We start from the raw sequence: 11,808 nt of genomic DNA on the forward strand, positions 1-11,808 counted from the left end.
ATGAGTGAGCGTTCATGTGCAAAGGATTAGCATTTCAATTGTTGTAATTATCAACCGTGTAGTGTCTTTTGTCTTTCGCACCCTTCTCAGTCCCTTTGTCTACCAAGCCGCCATACCGGTTTAGCCCACTAGGGCACATCACGTATCATTTCCTTGTAACCATATCTACTTTGTTTGTTTGTGCATTTCTGTGATTATTTAGTTAGTTATGAAATAAATGATTGATACAATTGATGTATGGATGAATCATAGTGAAGACTGGATCCGTGCACATAACCAACATTTTACGACGTTTGGAATGAGACTAACGTGAGGTAAATAATAATACGTTAGTATGCCAAGCCCAAGAACACTCAATGTCATTTGCCACAGATTAATCAACGTCTTATCTCCGGTAGCTTTGATTGGACTAATGTGTCAACTTCATAGTTGCTTGTCTTCTAGCTAGCTGAAATGTCATGAATCACGTCAACTTCCTCTTCACAAATTATTTTCAAACTTTGCGTTATGAAGGAAATGTAGCGATAAAATGTCTGTGCTCATCAGCAGATGAACATTCAAATAAGACCTCTGTTAAAAGAAAGAAAGCTGGAAAGAATACTCAACCAATGGTTTGGATGGAAGCAGTGGCTAACAGCCGTTTTAACTCGCTATGTGTCTTGTTTTTAATGCTTGATGGGTGAATCCAATCAACTTTTGACCATGGAAGAATTGGTCAGAAAAGGACTGTTTTGGAGGTTCTGCCCGTGAACAGGCAGTTAACCCACGGTTCCTAGGCCGTCATTGAAAATAAGAATTTGTTCTTAAGTGACTTGCCTGGTTAAATAAAGGTAAAATAAAAAATTTAATATTAAAAATTTCAATCATATAAATATAATTATTTGAATGGACCTATCCTTCAGACCACTGCAATTTTAGCTGGTACACCATTGAAATTTAAATTGAAATGGAAATGTAAACTTATAATTACTACCACAAAGATGGTGGACGGTCCAGCCACCGTTGAATGTCGACTTAAATGGTCATGTCTATTCCATTATCTATATTTCTATGACTTCAATAGATGTTCTATTAAAGATTGACAGTAAAAATGTAAACAGATATTCCTATTCAAGTCAACATTTTCTGATCCAACCATCTTTGTGGTACCATTTGAAAGTTGACATTTCAATTTGATTCCCATTTTAGTACATTCATCTGTAATCGCAGCAAAAGGTGGCGCTACAAAGTATTAACTTAAGGGGGCTGAATAATTTTGCACGCCAAATTTTTCAGTTTTTGATTTGTTAAAAAAGTTTGAAATATCCAACAAATGTCGTTCCACTTCATGATTGTGTCCCACTTGTTGTTGATTATTCACACAAAAATACAGTTTTATATCTTTATGTTTGAAGCCTGAAATGTGGCAAAAGGTCGCAAAGTTCAAGGGGGCCGAATACTTTCGCAAGGCACTGTATATAGCAATTGACGTGACTCACTGTATAAGTACGATCCATTTTCATGAACAGGGTGTACCTAATAAACTGTCTGGTGAGTATATGTATGGAAGGTTTCATTCAAATCAAATGGGGTGCTGTCAAAAAGTGATGGACTTTAAATGGATTTACCCTGATAGACTGTTTTAATTTCCCATGGAACTTTAAACAATGCAATAGTTGAAACAAAGCAGAAGCTTTATAAACTTTATTCTTAGCTGGAACATAATATTTTGAATTAAAATTAACTTTACTCTATGAAGTATGTTCGACTACTGTGGTCTTCCTTTGCAATTAAATCTAAAAGGATATTGGAATCAGCCTATGCACCGATCAAACAAAATATAATAATGTTTGTTTGTCACGCAAACTAATTTCTGGGATTGGTTATTATGATGGTGCATTTAATGGGTTTTGATGCATATTAGCTTTTTTGATTGAGTTTGTCCCACCAATATTTTCATGTTCAAATCTCAGACCCGGATCACAGCACACAGCTGGTGAGGTGAAGGATTGAGGGTGAACCCCAGTAATGGTGTGAGGTCCAGATCATCCTCTGTTACTCCAGGAGGAGGAGAGAAACTAAAGCGCTGCAGGAGTGAGGTGAAGAAGAGGAAGAGCTCCATCCTGGCCAGACCCTCCCCCAGACACACCCTACGACCTGTGAGAGAGACCAAAGATGCAAAAAATAGCATGAAGTCTGTCCAAAAGGCTACCAGAATTGTTCTACTTCTTGCAATGTAATTATGTGTTTTATAATGAAGTTAATCTACCTGCAGAGAAGGCCATGAAGGCGTCCCTCTTGACAAATCCTCCCTGCTCAGCCAGAAAGTGGGAGGGGTTAAAGGTGTGGGGGGTCTCCCATTCACTATCATCCTGTAGGACCGACGTCAGTAGAGGAATCACAGATGTCCCCTGCAGTAAGAGTGAAGCACAGGACCCCTTATTTTCAGAGTAAAAGTGATGAAACGTTGTTTAATAGGAATGGATTGCAACTTCAGGCAGAAATATACACTTATGGCATGCCCATACTCCAATATTTCACAATAATGTGTTGTGATCTGGATGCCGTCTTTTTGCATCCCCCAAATGTGGAATCCTTACCGATATCATGGACAGTTATGTTTTGAGAACTTTCCAAGATTTGAAAGATACATACACATTACCAGGCAACTCCTTTTTTTTCGATATTTACAACTAAAGTCAGCTATGCTGGTCTACAGAGTCCCTTGGGAAACTCAACTACCAAACCTTCCAGTGATGGATTTATAAATACACTATCTGGGCTCCCAAATGGACTGATCTCTATAATATATAAACAACTTCTGGAAAGCTCATATTCTGAGCTAGCCATTTAAACAGTATGGTCCACAGATCTAATTCAATCTGAACAATCATTTAACTGGAACAGAATATAGATGTCACGTATACTCCCTCTCCAGCACGCTAGGTTACCAGGCTGCTCATTATTATACACACACCTGTCACCATCATTACGCGCACCAGCACCTCAGACTCAACTGGACACCATCACATGCCTGATTACCTTCCATATATTACTCCCTTTGGTTCCTTCCCAGGCGTTGTTTCTGTTTCATGTCTGTGTATTGTTTGTTCTTGTTTTGTATTATGTTTAGTTTATTGATTAACTCCCTGAACTTGCTTCCAACTCCCAGCTCACATGTTACAATAGAAAAATATGACTTTTGCATCCTGTAATCACAACCATCAATTTATACAGGCGGGGTGGGAGACATGGTTTTCAGGTGGGGAAGGAGGATGCAGGGTTGGATAGGGACTGAAGGGGGGGAATGGATTTGGGCTTCTATTTGTATGCATTTCTTTTATTTATTTTGAACCTGTAACTTCCTTCAGGAAAAAATACAATTTGAAGTTGGTCACAACATAAACACAGAGATTTGGATATCCAGGTATCTGACCTTTTTGATGAAATATCCCTGGAAGGTGACATCTCGGCTGGTGGTGTGAGGGATGGACATGGGTACAATGTTGGCCAGTCTCTGGGTCTCATGGATCACTGCATCAGTGTAGGGAAGGTTCTTCCTGTCCTCTACCAAGGGCTGACGAATTCCTATAACCCTGTTGATCTCCTCCTGGACCCGGTCTGAGACAGAAAGGAAGGAGGGTTGGAGTTTATACAGTGAAATGTACACTGAGTATACAAAACATTAAAAACACCTGCTCTTCTTTCCATGACAGACTGACCAGGTGAAAGCTATGATCTCTTACTGTCTCTTGTTAAATCCACATCAATCAGTGTAAATGAAGGGGGGAGACAGGTTAACAAAGGATTTTTAAGCCTCGAGATAATTGAGACATTATTTAACTAGGCAAGTCAGTTAAGAACAAATTCTTATTTACAATGACGGCCTACCAAAAGGCCTCCTGATGGGACGGGGGCAGGGATAAAAATAAATATAAATATAGGACAACACACATCACGAAGAGAGAACACAACACTACATAAAGAGAGACCTAAGATGACAACCCAGCATGGTACTAACATTATTGGGCAGACAACAGCACAAAGGGGAAGGTAGAGAACAATACATCACGCAAATCAGCCACTGTCAGTAAGACTGTCCATGATTGAGTCTTTGAATGAAGAGATTGAGATAAAACTGTCCAGTTTGAGTGTTGCAGCTCATTCCTGTCACGTTCTGATATTAGTTCCTTTGTTTTGTCTTTGTTTTAGTATGGTCAGGGCGTGAGTTGAGGTGGGCAGTCTATGTTCTTTTTTCTATAATTTGGGATTTCTGTGTTTGGCCTCGTATGGTTCTCAATCAGAGGCAGCTGTCAATCGTTGTCCCTGATTGAGAACCATACTTAGGTAGCCTGGTTTCACCTTTGAGTTGTGGGTGATTGTTTTCTGTTGAGTGTTTGTATCTGCACCAGACAGAACTGTTTCGTTCGTTCGTTCATTCGTTCTTGTTCAGTGTTCTATGTCTTTATTCAAAATATGGACACTTACCACACTGCGCATTGGTCCGATCCTTCCTACTCCTCTTCAGATGAAGAGGAAGAGAACCGTTCCAGTTCCAGTCACTAGCTGCAGCGAACTGAAAAGACGAGCGACCCAGGGATGTGTGCGCTTTGGGGACCTTTAACAGAATATGACTGGCAGAATGGGTGTTGTATGTGGAGGATGAGGGCTGCTGTAGGACTTTCTCAGATAGGGGGAGGCTTAAGAGGGTTTTATAAATAAGCGTCAACCAGTGGGTCTTGAGACATGGATTGTGTATGCGTTCCATTGAGGTTGAATGGGCAAGATAAAAGATTTAAGTGCCTTTGAATGTGTTATGGTGAAGGTGCCAAGCGCATCGGTTTGTATCAAGAACTGCAACGCCGCTGGGCTTTTCACACTCAACAGTTTCCCGTGTGTATCAAGAATGGTCCACCACCCAAAGGACATCCAGCCAACTTGACAACTGTCGAAAGCATTGGATTCAACATGAGCCAGCATCTCTATGGAATGCTTTCGACACCTTCTAGAGTCCATGCTCCAACGAATTGAGGCTGTTCTGAGGAAGATGTTCCTCAGTTAACATTTAACCTTCATTAACCAAGCCATCCTTGTCTAGTTTCATAATATATTCTTCCATTTGGCCCTTTGTCAATGTTTATAACTTGTAACACCATGAGTGCTTTACTGTTTCATGTCTGTGTGTCACAGGTGGCACCTTAATTTGTGAGGACGGGCTCATAGTAATGGCTGGAACGGAATCGAACACATGGTTTCCATATTTTTGATACCACTCCATTCCAGCCATTATTATGAGCCCTCCTCCCCTCAGCAGCCTCCTGTGGTGTGTGCGTGCATGTGTTTGTGTTTATATCTATTCTTACCCTGTATATGGGGGTACTTGGCCATTAGCAGCAGACCCCAGCGCAGGGTTGTCCCGGTGGTGTCGGTACCAGCAGCAAACAGGTTACCAACACTAAATAGCAGGTTGTCGTCATGGTAGAAAGAATCCATATTGCCAGATTCCTAACAGAAACAAACCCTCAGATGACATGAGTTATGTACAGTCAGTCTTTCGTCAACTCTTAGCCAAGAGAAACTGGCCTGCATAGTATTGATATTAGCCCTCTGATTATAATGAAAAGATAAATGTGTCACGCCGTTCTGGGCAGATTAAGTTGCCCCTTCTTTTAACTGGACAATAATTAAGATAAGATCAAACTAGAGCTTGCTTTGTGGAGAGTGGTGCTTCTACACCTGCATTGTTTGCTGTTTGGGGTTTTAGGCTGGGTTTCTTTACAGCACTTTGTGAAATCAGCTGATATAAGAAGAGCTTTATAAATACATTTGATTTATTTAAAAAAGCAGAGCATCTATTTATCAAAGTCCTCTCATCTTTACAATCATTGAATCAATATGTTCTGACCATGAGAGTTTACAATCTAAAATAACACCAAGTAACAGCCACACCATTAATTACCAGATTCAGCTGATGTCCAGAACTTAGGGAATGATTTGTATCAATACATTGCTTCATTTTGGATATGTTCAGGACCAGTTTATTACTGGCCACCCATTCTCAACCTGACTGCAACTCTTTGTTTAGTGTTGCAGTGATTTCACTAGCTGTGATTGCTGACGGGTTGAATCATCAGCTTACATGGACACAGGCTTTGTTTAATGCCAATGGCAGGTCATAAAAATAGAAAAGAGTAGAGGACCAAGAGAGCTGCCATGCAGTACACCACACTTTGCATGTTTAACATTAGAGAAGCTTCCATTAAAGAAACCCCCTTGGGTTCTATTAGATAGATTGCCATATTGTGGATTCAGAGCTGAGGTTGAAAAGCCATAACACATAGGATTATTCAACACATTATGGTCACTAATATTAAAGGCTGCACTGAAATATTTTTATTATACATTTCTTTAAACCAACCATCAGTCATCTGTGCCAGTGCATGTCCAGTGCCCTTCTCTATAAGCATTCTGAAAGTCTTAATGTGTTTACACAGAAATAGCATTGTATTTGGTCAAACACCATTTTTTCCAACAGTTTACTAAAAGCTGGCAGTAAATGATAGGTTGGCTGTTAGAACCAGGCCTGAGGACAAACACTTATCTGGGCTCAGATTAAAGCCATGACAGTTGTCAATCCCAGGAGGTTTGTCATTATTGATCGATAATCATTTCTTCACCTCTCCCACACTAACTTTACAAAATGAAAGAAAAGCATTGTACATTTGAATTATGTGGGGGTTTTTATGCATGAATATGATGGCTCACAGTTTTGCTGGCATTTCCTGCTTAACTTCATTGGCACGGTGGCAAATTTATCATTAAAATAATTGGCAACATCAAATTGTTGTGATAAATAAGCCATCTGATTCCATTTTAATAGAATTAGTCTTTCTGACCATAATTTCCTTTTATTTATTTAACTAGGCAAGTCAGTTAAGAACAAATTCTTATTTACAATAACAGCCTACTGGGGAACAGTGAGTTAACTGCCTTGTTCAGGGGCAGAACGACAGATGGTTAGCGACCTGGTCAGCGACCTGGTCAGCTCGGGGATTCAACCCAGCTACCTTTCAGTTACTAGCCCAACGCTCTAACCACTAGGTTACCTGCCGCCCCAATTTAAAGTACTCCAAAGTCCCCCCCATCATTCTTTATATCCTTGATCTTGGCTTCATAATACAGTGTCTCCTCTTTGTTGAGTTTCGTCACATTATTTCTCAATTTGCAGTAAGTCAGTCAGTCAGATGTGCAGCCAGACTAATTAGCCGCTCCTTTTCCCCCCCATCTCTTTCAACCATACAGTTTTTCAATTCCTCATCAATCCATGGAGCCAGTTTCTTAAAAGGTACATGTTTATCAATAACTAGAAGAAGCAATTTCATAAATGCATCAAGTGCAGCATCTGGATGCTCCTTATTAATCACATGAGAGCAACAAATATTTTTTAACATAATCTACATAAGAGTCACAGCAAAATGTGACTTCTTATTTTTTTAGGTATTTTTCTTAAAACGTCATTGTTGGTTAAGGGCTTGTAAATATGCATTTCACTGTTGTATTCGGCACATGTGACAAATACAAAAGATGTTCAAATGAAATTGTATGATCTCATACACTATTTTAGTCCCGTCTTTTAGAAGCTTCGCTTTCTTGGAAATAACCACTGGGTATTGTGATCACTGCATCCAATGGTACGGATACAGCCTTAGAACAAATATCTATATTATTCGGAAAAATGTAATCAATACAGGGCATGTGGATGATCGTTCCTGTTCTGTTTGTAAACACCCTAGTAGGTTGCTTAATAACCTGAACCAGATTACAGTCACTGGTTACAGTGAGATGCTTCCTCTTCAGCGGAGAGCTTGATGACAACCAGTCAATATTCAGGTCCCCAAGATAGAAGACCTCTCTGTTTATATCACATAAACCATTTTTTTATTTAACTAGGCAAGTCAGTTAAGAACAAATTCTTATTTACCATGACTGCGTACCCCTTCCAAACCCTAACATTGCTGGCCCAATTGTGTGTCGCCCTATGGGACTCCAATCATGGCCGGTTGTGAGCCAGCCTGGAATCGAACCAGGGTCTGTAGTGATGCCTCTAGCACTGAGATGCAGTGCCTTAGACCTCTGTGCCACTCAGGAGCCCCCATTTCACACACATTATCTGGATACTGACAGTTAGAACATAGTGGCCTATAGGAGCTACACTAAAATAGGAGGCAGGTGAACCTGCAATAACACGAGATCCTCTCTAAGCATTATAGGGATATGGCTCTGAATATGTACAGCAACAACTCCCCCATATGCATTCCTGTGTCTTCTGTAGATGTTAAATAATTGTATTGCTAATGATGTTCCAAATGAATTATCGACGTGAGTCTCATAAATGGCTAATATATGAATATATATCTGATGTTAGCAAGTTCATTGTTTTAACCTTATTTCTAAGGCTACATGTATTATTAATATAGGCTATTTTTAGCCCTTTCCTGTGTAGCTTATCAGAGATAGACATAATATGGAAAATAACAAAAAAGCAAACAAAACAGATAATCAACACATTATTTTATATCAGCCTGAGGAAGTGTTTTAGTGTTTGAGTCTGAGTTTACATGTGATTCTACTGATACAGAGAACTAGTTATATCCTCCCTCAGCTGGCATTCAGTCATATACGTAATTTAAAATTAAATTATGTTGAATCAACATTGAATAGATGTTGAATTGACATCTGTGCCCAGTGGGATGTTAGTGTTGGACAACTGAAGTTAGTTGTGTTTTTCAGCAGTAAAGTGAACCACAAGGTGGTGTAATAAGTACTATAAACCCGGCAGTTTGGTTCCTGGATACTTGATTGTCCGAATGTCTTGGTAATTTAGACAATATACCACGAGTGTGGCGCAAAATTACTCCTTTACTGTTCTAAGTATGTTGGTAACAAGTTTATAACACCAGCAAGGCACCTCTGGGTTTTGTGGAATATGGCCAATATACAAGGACTGTATACAGGCACTGCAATTCGCGTCGCGCAGAGCCTCAGCTGTGGTAAATTGACCAGATACCACACCCCCTCTGACCTTATTGATTAATTCTATTCTGTATAGTCATACTGAGCAATATTAATGCAACACTTTGTTATGAATGAGTGAGATGCAGAATCTGCATGAAGTCTTCATACCTCCAGGGTTTGCTTTCGGACGAGGAACGAGTCCACAAAGCCTCTACACATATGAGGGTTCAGAGTCTCCTTCAGGCCCCTCACCAGCTCTGTCACCTCCATCTTCATATCAGCAACATTCTTTTTCAGATGTGTCAGGTTGTTTATCCACGGACCCAACCAGGGAAACATGTTGTACATCTACACAGAGATTCAGGTGGAATACGCATAAAACAATATTATATTAATTATAACATAACACACCACAACTATGATTAGATTATTAAAGGCATAAATTCAAATGTGATACACATATGCATAAATATGTAATTATTAGTTGTGAGCACCAATAGTGATATTCAATATGATTTGATATCGATATGAGCAAGGCATATTGTAATGTCGGTTTATTATTTTTACTACTGTTAAGGGTGTGTACTGGAGGCGAAGTCAGGTGCAGGAGAGCAGAGTGAACAGGCACACTTTTATTCCGGTCCAACGAAAGTACAAAAGTACATAAATGTGCCCAAACACGGAACATAGACAAAAAGTATGGCATGTAACAACACCCACATAACATAAAATCAATTTCACACAGAGGGGAACAGAGGACTAAATACATGCTGTGTGATTAGAGAATGAAAACCAGGTGTGTATGGAACAAGACAAAACAAATGGAAATATGAAAAGTGGAGCGGCGATGGCTAGAAAGCCGGTGACGTCGATCGCCGAACGAACAAGGAGAGGAGCCGACATCGGTGGAATCGTGACAAGTATTCTGTAAAAAGAACACATTACTTTCCCTGCATACACAAAACCCTCAAACAGACCTCACAGGCTCTCAATTAAGCATATTTAATTAATTGCCTGTTGATGGTCCTATAATATAGGCCTCCCTAACTAACCAGTATGAATACAATATTATAATAACAGAATATTCACGCCTGGCCTAAAGGACAATCTGCTAACAGTTGTCTGAACTTCAAAGTGCCATGGACGTGAACAGATAAGTGAACATACACAGTTGCAAAATATTTTATGCAAACCGATACGATATGGAATCACAAAAAAATGGATATAATTTTGAATATCGGTGCCCATCACTAGTGATTATTTAACCATATTATATATAATAATTACAATGATATAATTAATAAAATATTTGAGCCATTTAGCAGACGCTCTTATCCAGAGCGATTCACAGTGCATTCATCTTAAGTGTCACGACTTCCGCCGAAGTTGGTGCCTCTCCTTGTTCGGGCGGCGTTCGGCGGTCATTGTCCCCGGCTTTCTAGCTGCCACCAATCTACGTTTCTTTTTCCATTTGTTTTGTCTTGATTGTACACACCTGGTTCCCATTAAGTTAATATTTATTCCCTATTTAACCCTTTGCTTCCCACATGGTTTTGTGCGTGTTTGTTGTTTGCTTAGTGTTCAAAACTTCTGTGAGCTGGCGTATTTTCCCTATGTGAAAATATTTTGTTGTTTCTTTTCGAGTAAATTACGTCTTTTACTCAGTTCTGTGCCCTGCGCATGACTCCGTCCTAACCGCTGCACATTGACACATGACAGAAACACACCCCCCTTATGGAGTCAGCAGGTGCACCCAGTCCTCCGTTACCAGTGGAGGAACACATCCAGCAGCACGCGACAATGCTCCAAAATCTTGGCACAGCCATGGATCGCGTGCTGCACATCATGGAGCTTGATGGGAGAGAGGTGGTTTTCCCACACCTTCATCAACTTCACCCCAACCCACACCGCTGTCCACCCCTCCGACACCTGGACCCAGTGGGATTCGGCTCTCGCTTCCGAGGACATATGATGGGACGGCTGCCCGGTGCCAGGGGTTCCTACTCCAGTTGGAGCTCTACCTGGCGACCAGCCACCCGGCTCCCTCGGGACACCAGAGCGTGTCCACTTTCATCTACTGTTTGTCGGTGAAAGCGCTTGAGTGGGCCAACGCCGAATGGGGAGGAATAGATGCAGCGTTGTTCCGCTATGAGGATTTCACCCGGCGCATCCGGGCGGTCTTCGATCATCCACCTGAGGGGAGCACGGCGGGGGAACGCTTGTTACATCTCAGACAGGTGATGAGGAGCACACAGGACTTCACACTGGACTTCAGGACCCTGGCTGCTGATGCGGGATGGAATGAGAGGGCCCTGATCGACTATTGCCGGTGTAGTCTACGTGAGGATGTTCGTCGGGAGCTGGCCTGCAGGGATACCACCCTTACCCTCGACCAGCTAGTGGATTTATCCATTCTGCTGGATAACCTGTTGGCCACCCGCGGACGTCTGGATCGTGGTCCGTCCATTCCATCCCCCAGCACCTCCGATCCTATAGCTATGGAGTTCGGAGTTGCTGCTCTAAGGGTGACTGGGGGGGGCGTTTCCTGCACCACCTGTGGCCGCAGAGTGCACACTGCTGGTCGGTGCTGGGGAGGTTCCCCAGGGAGTCGAGGCAGCAGGCAGGGCTCTGCACCCAACTCATCCAGAGCTCCCTGTTGCGCACGTGTGTATGAGTAGAAGGCGCTAGTAGATTCAGGCGCAGCTGGGAACTTTATTGACCATCAATTTGTTCCTGTGGATGTGTCCTTCCCTGTACATGCCTTAGATAGTCGTCCTTTAGGGTTGGGCCTGATTAGGGAGGTCACGGCTCTAC

General features: G+C 41.4%; 1 pseudogene; it reads right to left on the reverse strand.

Annotated features, from left to right (window-relative positions):
* Positions 1 to 1,668: 1,668 nt before the first annotated feature.
* LOC135530433 (cytochrome P450 2K1-like) overlaps positions 1,669 to 11,808 on the reverse strand; it is a 14,921-nt pseudogene continuing 4,781 nt past the window's right edge.

This window comes from Oncorhynchus masou, unplaced genomic scaffold (assembly GCF_036934945.1).
Source record: "Oncorhynchus masou masou isolate Uvic2021 unplaced genomic scaffold, UVic_Omas_1.1 unplaced_scaffold_1342, whole genome shotgun sequence".
NCBI classification, from domain to species: domain Eukaryota; kingdom Metazoa; phylum Chordata; class Actinopteri; order Salmoniformes; family Salmonidae; genus Oncorhynchus; species Oncorhynchus masou.